Source organism: Podarcis filfolensis (assembly GCF_964270895.1).
Source record: "Podarcis filfolensis genome assembly, chromosome: 7".
Classification (NCBI taxonomy): Eukaryota; Metazoa; Chordata; class Lepidosauria; order Squamata; family Lacertidae; genus Podarcis; species Podarcis filfolensis.
In genome coordinates, this window is record NC_139603.1 from 32,888,135 (window position 1) to 32,899,857 (window position 11,723).

Here is an 11,723-nt window from a genome sequence, read left to right on the forward strand (position 1 = left end):
CTTTTATCATCACCAAAGTAAATGTGGAATAAAGTTTGTTATTTAAAGAGCAACATCCATGAAAGATGACACAGGTAAAAAAGAGAGAGAAAGAAAGAGGATGGGGGAGCTAACTACTGGACAGTACCAAGAATGGTGCCATCAAACCACTATTGATTATTTATATTTTAATTTTATGAGCCACTGTGGCAGGGAATAATTGTGAAGGCAAAACCCCTCACTTGTTGCATTGGGCTAACATCAACAATGTAAGTCACTGTCCATGCTGAATGTGCGTTGCAGCACACAGGAACTTCAATGGGCCTTAGTACATACCTAACCATATAGGTGTGTTCCTTTTGCCTGGCTTGGGAGAACAGCTTCACACATTACATTAAGTGGGTCAACAAACGTCTGTTGTGTTTGATGGCTTTCATTGATTAAGAACAAAGTGAAGAATTAGCTCACTGTCCTGCAGGTAAAAGCTGATTACGTGTCCTAGAATGCCTTATATTAGGATGAGGAGCAGAATGACCCACAACTGGCATTTCAGTCAACAGTAGCTGTCTGCCAATATATCGTTCACTACATTGACTCTCCAGCATTGAATTCTGTCTACAGAGTGAATCAGTGTCACAGGCTCAAAACCTATGCACTACCAAGTGACATAACTAAATCCCACCGAAGTTAATAGAACTGAAGCTGTCGAAAGGTGCATGGGATTCTGACTGCAGTCATGCTACAAGTGTGTGGTATTGTTGTTTTTACACGTTACGTTACTCCAGCTAATGAAGATTTGAGCATGCATAAGGCAAACTTTTCCAAACACATCTTATTGAATGTTTGGCAATCTGCATATAACCCATTTAAGTTCATTAATATTGAAACATCCAAGTTGCTTTCAAAGCAAAATTGGAAATTATGTCTGGTAAACATCTATGATGATTCTCCCTCCCCACCCCTTTTTGCTGCATTCAAGTTACCTGCTGCTCCTCTGCCCTGAATTTAACACCATTCAGCTTCCTTGCTGAGAGCAAAGAAGTGATCATGTAATCAGCAACTCACAGCAGCATTTTTATAACAGGATTTCTCTTTTTCTTTCCCCCTCCCTCTCTTGAAGCATGTAAAAGGTTCTTTTCTTGTAGGCAGATGGACAGAGCTTGGAGGACTGTGTTTAGTAGAGAGAAACCAGATTTGAAAACTTTTAACAGCCGGCATGGTATCTGGTTCATTTTCTATCAAAATGAGTTCATTATCGTTAATTTCTGCCAACTGCCAATCAGTCCTTCCAATCACATCTCAAATTAGGTTAGTTAGGGGGGGAAAGTTTTCTTCTTTTTCAAGACTCCCCCCGTCATAACTCATCATTATTGCACTTCAAGAATCTTCCTAGGAAGATTCTTGCAATAGAATATTGCTATAATAGGTAACCAGTACAGAATTCCATCCCCACAGATCATTAATTAAGCTTATTAGCCACTTTACACAACCATCTCAAACTGACCAGTAATAGTTAAAATAAGCAAGAATGAGAAACGGGGAACTTTTCTGCCACCCTGCCTGTAATGTTTCTGAGTCTGCCCTAAGAGTCCTGATTCCATGATTTTGGTAGTTTCAGTGTACGAGACTCTGTAGCAGTTCCAACCTGGTTTTGGCTATTGTTCAGCTTCTCTCAACAGGCTGGACCTGGGCAAGCAAAAATGAAAAATTTTAGTGGTCATCACTCTGTAGTTCTTCAAGGATGTTCAGCAGCACATTCAATGAATATGTATGGAAGTACCGCGGCATTAAACTCTGCCTCCCCAGCATACTGGCATGACCTGAACGGTTTCATTTGAACACAGTTGTGCACATGGGAGCATTCAAATCAGTGAGCATAGGTCAAGAACCAAGTTCTGTTTCCCCATTCGTGCCATCTGTAAGCACTTATATTTCCAGTTTGCAAAGCTCATTTATTTCCAGTTTATTTGGGACACATACACACAAAACAACCGGTTTGCATTGGCCACAGCTGAAAATCAAACCACAGGGTGTTCTCAAGGTCTTTCCTCCCCTTTTGTCTTGTTCCTTTGTACGCTCACTTCTTGATTTTCACCATAGGTTCCCAGAGGACTTGGCAATTTGTGATGTAGTCTATGCTTACTATGTCTCCCACTAATCCAGACCCTGAGACTTGCAGGGTGGGGACCGAGTGATATCATGGTGAATGCTACCACCTTATTCTGCTATTCCAGCTCCTTGCTTCTTAAACAAGAAGACAGCTTTCCTGCCTGGAAAACAGGAATGGAACAACACATAAAAGGACAAGGGAGAGGGGAGGAGGGAAATCATGAGCCAGCAGTGCATACTCCCAATAACCAAACTATAGTTTGGCATAAACTACTGTTTATTGCAAACAGCATCCTTGGAGGCAAACAGCATCCAAGGACTTGGGGGAGTGTGCCAGCTATGGGCAGGAAACATTACAGATCAGGGTCCTGTAGCTGCTTTTTCTTCAAAATAAAAGTAGCGAATAAATGCACACTTTTCTCAAAAGCATGAAACACAATCAGTAGTTAGGCCTCTTGTTGAGCTTAAAGTCATATTCACACCATATATTTAATCACACACACAACTTTAACATGCATGATTTATCCCAAAGAATCCAGGGAACTGTAGTTTACTCCTCATAGAGCCACAAGCACCTTTAACAAACCATAGTTTCCAGGATTATTTGCAGGGGGAGGCATGACTGTTATTATTGTCATTTATTATTTAGTAAATTTGTATACCACCCGTCATCCGAAGATCTCAGGGCGGTTCACAACATAAAAAATACAGAATAAAACCACAAAGTGCATAATAAAAACAAGAACAAATAAAACAATAACCCTCCTCTCACAAACACATTTAAAAGGACATAGACTGTTAGCCAAAGGTTTAAAGAGGATTGAGTTCTCCTGGCATCTAAAGATGTATACTGAAGGTGCCAGTCGAACCTCCCTGGGGAGAACATTCCACAAACAGGGAGCCATGGCAGAAAAGGCCCTTTCTCATGTTGCCATCCTCTAGACCTCTCATGAAGGAGGCACACAAAACTGGGCCTCAGATTATGACTGCAGTGTCCGGGTCAGTTTTTATGGGAAGAGGTAGTCCTTGACGTATGGTGGTCCTGAGCACTTTGAATTGGGCCCAGAAACTAACTGGCAGCCAATGCAGTTTCTAAATTATTTGTATAGATACACAAAGATGGCTTGCTAAAGCCATGTGGTATTGGCCTGGACTTGGAGCGACCAACCCAAATGTCCTTCCTGGTGCAAAAAGGTGGAAAGTGAGAGAACAAAGAGTTAGGTAGCCCTTCCCTCCAAGGTGAGGGAGTGTGACCTAGCTAAGCCTAGAAGAACAGCTTCCTCTATGGTCTTAACCCTTTCATGCATTAATCAGAGTTAAGAATGTTGGTTTCATGAGGCTGGTTATATCCCACAGAAATTTCTAAAAATCGCCTGACATTTTCAGAGAGAGGGCTGTGGCCTGGTTGCGCCAGTGGACCAGCTTCCACTACACCATGGGGATTGCAGTTCCCATGGCAAAAATAATGTCTCAGTTGGCTCTCGCACATCAGTGTATTCTCAGTTTTATGCTTGGTTCCACGCAGGCAAAGCTGAAGTCCTGTTCAGGCATTCTTAAATTCTACCTGTGGCAGGGCTGTGCAGATTGAGTGGGAAAGTATAAAGATGAACTGGGCTCCAGTGTGTTGGAAGTGTAAAGAGAAGGAAGGCATGTTTTATCATTTATGGTGGAATTGTAAAACAATTAAAAATTATTGGGAAATGATATATAATGAAATAAAAAAAAAATGTTTAAGATAACCTTTGTCAAAAGCCCAGAAGCTTTTTTGTTAGGAATTTTAGGTCAAGATTTACCAAAAGGTAAACAAAAACTTTTTATGTATGCTGCAGCCGCGGCAAGGATGTTATTTGCACAAAGATGGAAAAGCGATGAAACACCAACTAAACAAGACTGGCAAGAAAAACTTACGGAATATACCAAAATGGCAAAATTAACTGAGAGACTTCGAAATAAGGACAAAAAATCCTTCAAGAAAGACTGGGAACCATTTTCGGCCTACGTACAGAATCAATGCAAAGACTTGAACTCATTAGCAGGTTTTGAATAATCATCTATAATTAGCAAAAGTTATATTTTATAAGTTAAAATATAAAAAAGGAAGGGGAAAGGTAATATGCAGGAATGATATTATTGTGAAATTAACCAGAGAAGGAGGTTGAGGAAAATTTTGAAATTGTGAATAATAATAATTGTTATGATGTAATATTGGGGGAAATGGAAAATTGAATAAAAAATGTATAAAATAAAGAGGAATTTTAAGTACATTGATCAAACATATTTATAGTCCTCTGACTGAGCAAGGTTCCCAAGTGCAGTGAGAACTGTAAGAACATTCAGCCAAATGCACTTAGAATTATCCTTCAAATCTTCCCGCTCACCCCAGAAAGCTTAGGGGCAAAGAGGTTGGGTCTAACTGACACAGCCTTGTACCCCTTCCATGGATAGAATTTTTTTAATGCCTGAACAGGGTCTTAAGTTGTCCTCTTGAATATGCGAAGCCGTAAATCAGAGGTTTGCCACCAGCTCTTGCTCCTTCTTCTACATCACTGTGCGACATTACAAGGGAGAAGCCGGCTGAAGAACAACCGAAGCAAACAATCTGCAACAGTGAGGCATCCTTGATAGCAGCTCCATGCAAGCTAGCGATCCAATAGCGGCTGCGGTTTGCCATGCGCAAAAAAAAAAGCAGCAAATCACAAGGGTTAGCATGCAAACCGGTCTGAGAAATTAGCTCTCGTTTCATCACAAATGAAAGGGAGCCTGCCATTGCAAGCAAGAAGAAGAAAAGGTGAATTATCCCAGCATATTGTTTTCTTTAAAGAAGAAGGAGAAAAACTCAGAGTCGGTTTTGATGAGCTCAAATTCGCAGCAAAGCTTTTTAATATTTCCTGAGGTCCTAATCAAAGAAGAATCTTTGTCCCACGGGGAAATGTAAGATGAAAGAAGCTGACAGTGATGCCCACTCCACCTTGCCTCGATGGTGCTTTCCCTACCCCCACCTTCCTTGTGTACACGCTACTAAAAATATCTTTGCGGATAAGAATTGGCGCTGGGATATTAATGAAAAGGCACAAACAAATGCATAAACACACACACAGAAAGTCCGCCGCAGAACACAGCAGACCACCTTTAAAATTTTAACATCTATTAAATTAAAATCAAGGAAATTGACACGGATCGCATGAAAAAAGATAGAGCACCTCCAGCCTATGCCAACTAAAAATAAGAATTATTAATGAAGCTCAGCTTTTCTTCCGCTGTGCACATTAATTATTTATGATAATAATACTCCACACTGCCATATTAAAAGAATTTTCTTTTTCCCAGCTTCCCGGAAAGCTCCATCTTCAGGAACCTTCAACACGTTAAAGCCCACAAAAGAATGCCTCCCTTTCAGTGTATTTATTATACTGGAAGATGAATATAGACTTGGGTTATTAAACTGGAATGAAAAACACATCTTATTAAAAACTTACATGGTGATTTTTATTCTCACTAGTTTCATATAAACTTAATGATGCAGACTGCATTTTTATGCTCATCTATTTTAAAATGGTGCCTGAAGCAAAGGGGGTGGGGGGTGGATAAAGCTTCCATTAATGCCAGTTTGGTGTTTCAAATACAATTTGATGTAATTTACGTCAAATATATGTGAACAGAGAAGGATAATTTTGAAAGCCATTTCTGGCTTTAGATGTAGGCTAGCTCATAGCAGCAATTTGTTGGCATAAGTTCTCCACAGAATGTGGGGTGGGGGAGAGGAATCTGAATTATTTTGCATAGGATAAAGCAAAAATTGAACATTGGTTGCCACCCCCCACTGGAATACCCAGTGTATATTATGTTATTTTAAAGATTAGATCAGCCATTATTCATGTTTATAACTCTAGAATATTATGGAACTCATTTAATATATGAACACAGTCAGGTGTATAAGTGGTAGAGAAGCTGAACTTCCCATTAGTGAATGCTATGGAAAGTCTACAGTATATAGTTATGCAGAGCAGTGATATTAAAGTTGTTGTTGGTTGTGTGGGAATTTTTATTAAAGAGAATTTGTATACCACTTAATTAGAAATAAAACCTCAAAGCTTTTTAATGACTCAGATCTATAGAAGATTGGCCATCTTTGTTCCACTTAAACAAATGAGACTTTTAGACAATTAACTTGTTCCGTTTATTTCAGCAAGGCTTGCGCCTATGAAAAGTGGAGTATAGCAAAATCCACAATCAGAAATAGTTAAAATATACAGACAAATTTTGGTTAAAAACTCATCGTCCCTTTAATAGATGTGTCCTAATTTTAATGGCTAAAGCATGGTATTTGGCCAGCTATATTTTCTGCAGTCTTATGAGTTGGAATCTGCCATTAAAATTGAAACATAGGGTTCACCTGAATTGCCAAGCGCAGCGAAAGTACTGAAGAGATATTTCATACAGTATTTCCCAATGGAAATTACAGTGTAGAACAGGGTTTCCCAAATTTGGGTGTTTTTGGACTTCATTTTTTTAATTTAATTTATTATAACATATAAAACACATACATTTACACAACACACATACACAACACACTACCTTGTTTTCATAGCATAAAACATACCTACATTACTCTATATAATACCTACCTATACTATACATATCAACATACCTACACACCTACCCCACACGGATGCCCACCAAATGACTTGACTTCCAGCCGTTCTTGTTATGCTACTTTATTTTTCCAACTAGCTTAAACTCATTTCATTATTTCTTTGATCTCTTCTTCTATCTTAACCTTACTCTCCTTTCACTCTAATCATTTTCTGGATTCACCCAATTTTTGGACTTCAATTCCCATCATCCCTGACCACTGCCCCTGCTAGCTAGGGATGATGGGAGTTGTGGTCCAAAACCAGCTGGACACCCAAGTTTGGGAAACACTGGAAGAACATGGGCTAATGTCCCGACTGAGAAGCTTTCACAAGGACAGTCCCTCAAATGTCAAGGCAGTATGATAAAACTGACCTGCCATAACTTCTGGTTCACCTCCGAAGGAGGCATGAGGTCCTTTCTGCTCATGCTCAGAACACGGCACTGGTGACAGGATGAGCTGTGGGAGGGGCACAGTGCGGATCCCACAGACACTTTCCTAGGTTATCTAAACTTTCCTAGGTTATCTATTTTTGTGGCTGCTCTTGCTATCTCACCACCAGGAAATGACAAATCTGTCAATTTCAGTCTCTCAGTTTCTCTTCTTCCCCTCCCTTAAGTTCAGTTTGCCACATTTCTGCAGCTTGCAGTTTAAAATTAAAGGCCTGATGACAATTTTTCAACATTTTTGTGTTCATTGCTCCTCATATACACCATTTTGCCTGTGAACAGTGGCGGCTGGTCCATTAGGACAGATGGGGTATTGCTCCACTAACCCCAGACTGCTCACAGCCAACCACCACTTGCCTGACCTACCTCCAGTCTAGGGGACGGCATTGACTGTCACCTTCCTTCTCCATAATCTCAGTGCTGCCATTGCAGAACTCTGTGGGGAGGAGGATGGGGGGTGGACACTAGATTCACTGCCACCACCGGTCATTTTGTTGTCCTCCCTGGCTTCTGCCCTACCAGTCCCAATGAGCAGCAGCTGTCCTTGCCAAAGACACCTATTTTTGCAAGCAGTGTTACCTAATATGGGACATTTTTGTATGTTATTTCCATTCATAAGCATTTTACACACACTTTCCCCAAATTCGTACGTTCTCATACACATTATTTCGTCTGCGTTTTGCATTGCAAAATTCAGAGAAGTGTGAATTTCAGTTGCATTTGGGTTTGAAAAATGCAAACCAAATTGAAATCCTCTCCCATCCTTCATCACCACTTGGAGGCATTTTCTCTGCAGTCGTTGCATGTTCAGACCCAGAAACCTCCCCCCTAAATAAATTCACACTTGACTCAAAATTTTGGTTTGGTTTTTGGCAGAATTTAGGCCACAACTTTATTGATTACAGAAAGTGACTGGTTGCATAGGCTCTGGTTGGACTAGCTCCCTGCCATGCAGATAGCGCTGACCCAGGGCACCAGCATAGGTCAGCCAAGGGTGAACACCTGGATAAGCGGAAAGCCAGGCACGGGCTAACTCCACCACCCAAATGTCCCCCTGGACTCAGGTACGGGCACAACCCGCTCACAGGGGTTGACCAAACCATCGAGTCCCTGGATTCCTTTAATGAAATACCCTTCACATAGGGATGGCGAGAGCGTTCTCCCACCCCTATCACTTGAACCAGAGCCTATCCACAACCTTACAAGTTGTGACGATTTGCTATGCGGCAGGCAAAACCCAAATGGCAACAGCCAATCAGCCAAGTGGGGAAAATTCATGCTGTGCCCCTGTCCCAATGACGGACTGACGACACACGACGGCATAGCAAGGTCAAACGCAACAAGCCCTAAAAGTAGGGAGAGGTGGGCAGGTGTTGCGAATGCATGTGCTGAAAGAGGAAGCTCTGGGTCACGTGCATGGGCATAAATAGGTTCCTCGAACCATTTGGAGTGCATCCCATTGGCCAGATTGTCCCCAGCTTCGAGGGACCTACCAATCGGGTGTTGTGGCTTACCAAATGTTCCCACCCACAACACAGGGTGTCGGTTGTCCAGGTCTCACCGCAATACGTGCCCTCTTTAAGGGAGGACCCAATTTATCAAACTGAGAGGCCTCCTGTACGAACTGTACAATGCCTAGAAGATGGACCTGTGCGGGGCATGCTGAATTGCTGAGGATGTGAATTCAGTTGCAGCCTTCTGCTGCATTCATCATTTCAGCCTTGGGTAGACTGGAGAGACCAAGGAGAAACTGAATTCCTGCTGACACAGGGGCTGATTTTAGCTTACAAGATGAAAGAATAAATAGAGCATGTACACTTTATGAATAAAAGTTGCTCTTTGATCAATAGGACAGGAATCTTCAGGACTACACTACTGGCAGAAATAAAATCTGGAGCTACACACAAAACCTGAAGCCTGTTTAACTTTCACTGCAACTAAACAATGTTAGCAGCAAGCATAATGGATTGAATCCTCAGCCGGTGTGTGAAACAGTTAAGCACTTGCTTCATTGGCTGGGACCCCTATTATACAAACTGTATTACTGCAGCCAAATGTTCCAGCCTGCTCCAATCTAGCACATCTGTTACAACATATAACTGATTGGTCAGAACAAATTATGACAGCAGAACAAGTGACCCGAAAATGAAAATGCTGGTTACAAATATTGTATGTGTATATATATTTATCAGAGAAAAGAAAATCATCTTTACTTGTTGGACAATTACTGTCAAGTTGATAGTTATCAGTGCAGCTTATGCATTTAATTCCCCGCCCCCAGCCAGCATTATCTCCTGCATTGCACAGTGCTGAACTTACTTAAAAGCATTTTAAAAAAATATTTATTTTGAGAACTTCCGTGCTGCCTTTCAGAATGTCTTCCTCAAGATGGCTCACAGTAAATATAAAAACAATTTTAAAATGGCACCAATATCCAAAACATTTAACCAAAAGGTCAGCATGAGTCTTGGTTCCATCAAGATTATCCTCATATGTAGTTAGACCTTATGGATCTTCTTTGTTAATGTCACTAGTGGGTGGTGTGGTAGAAAGACAGTGCTTACTGGTTTTCCTGACAGTTGAGTTGCCACTGCTTACTGGGGTGTGGAGTGGCATGAAGGTCAGCATGGTGCAAATGCTCTCATGGAGCCAATCCAGCGCTCCTGACAGCGCATTTGCACCATGCCAAGCTTCCTGCTGCCTCATTTCTCTCTTTTTCCTTCCAGTAAGCAGCAGCAACTTGGGAGATCAAATGGGCAAAGCCTCCATGCCACACCATCCACTACTTGTCAGTGTATCTACAATGCATTTATTTACCTAAGCCTTTTATATGTTTCTTTAATGCCAACTCTGTTGTAGCGTCAAACTGTTTTTCAGTTTGCTCTGCCTCAGCTAGTCCTTCACAGCTACCAGTGTTTCAAGATTTGTACTGCCTCCCTATGATCAGATATGAATGAGAAACAGAGCTGGGTATCATCTGCATATAGATGACTCCGCAACCCAAATCTCCAGATGACTTCTCCTAGCATTTTCATATAGGTTTTGAACAGCATGGGGGACAAGATGGAATGCTGATGAACTCCATCAGCCACGGAGAAGAACAGTAGCATCCCTCCCACAGCACTACCTTCTGGGTCTCCCATCCCTTTGTGATGATCCAGAAGGACACCACAGTTGGTGATTTCAAACAGCAGCACTGAGAGGTCTAGGAGACATTTCCCTGCCAACTCTTGAAACAGGTTACATACTAGGGTGACCCAGGAAGTTTCTATCCAAAAGACGTTCCCTGTCCCAAATCCAGATTGGAAGAGGTGATTCCAAATCCAGATTGGAAGATGATCAGGTTCTTCCAGGACGCCATAGAATATGTGTTCTAGTAGTCTAATCTGAAAAATATCAGGCATGGCTATCAGTGCTTAGAACATTCTTACCCAGGAGAGAATGCAATGAGCTGATAAGAAGAGATCATGGCCACCATGGTTGAGAGCAACCATCATAAAAAAAACCTACAGCAACCTGTGCCTTTCAGGTATTGTTGGACTCCAATACTCATCAGCACCAGCTAGCTCAGAAAATGGTTAGAGATTATGGAAGTTGTCCAGCAACATCTGTAGAGCTACAGATGACCCACTTCTCTGCTAGAAAGAATCGCATGTATTTGTGGAAGGCTGGCTATTTCATGTTCCTCTTTACTTCTGTGGGGAAAAGCAAGAAAAAGGTTAGTGTATTGAATAATATAATGTGGTCCATTGTTTGTATACTTGCCTTGGGGAAGCCTAGGTGCCATGGATTCACTATGTGGCTTTCTGCCAGTCACTTTTTTCAGCCTTAGTTCCCCATCTGTATCAAAACAACATTTGCATTCATTTGCAAGAAGATGCTTTCTGCATTTCTCCGCTCTTTGATGAAAGGAGAGGTTGAGTAGCGCTGGAAACATCAGTGAAAAAAGTGAATCCCTAGCCCTCCTCTGAAGAAAGTTATGAAGCAAAATGTACAGGTATGCTTCTAAGCAATTTGTGTGAAACGAACCAGCCTGACTGCTCTTACCATTGGTGTTTCAGTCAATGTGCTTCCCATTACATGAACATAGTAAAATAGAAATGAGTGCAATTGCCACTATAATAATCTGCCTGCTATTTCCTGTGTAAGAGATTTGTCAAACTCCTGCAATGTGGCCCTTGAAACTGCACATGTTCAGAACTTCATTGCTGCCATCAAAGGGAAAATTCATGTTTTTGCCCATTGTGTATTGACTCTCCATAAGGGTGTTTGGGTTTTTTTGGTTCTTTCAACCCAAATTGACTTTAAATTCAGCCAAGCTACACATACATATGCTATCCAAGCTACTTCCAAGCATAGATTTTCTTACAATCTCAGTACACTTTTGAACCATGGTTGGTAAAAACAAACAAAAAGAGTAGAGGAAAGAAAAATGATGATTTGCTTTGTTTTGTGTTTTAAATGAAATAATTTGATAGATTGCTTTTCAGAAAAAGATTGCTATGCATTTTGATAATGGCTTCACATATACAGTAAGATATCTCCTTTTCCCC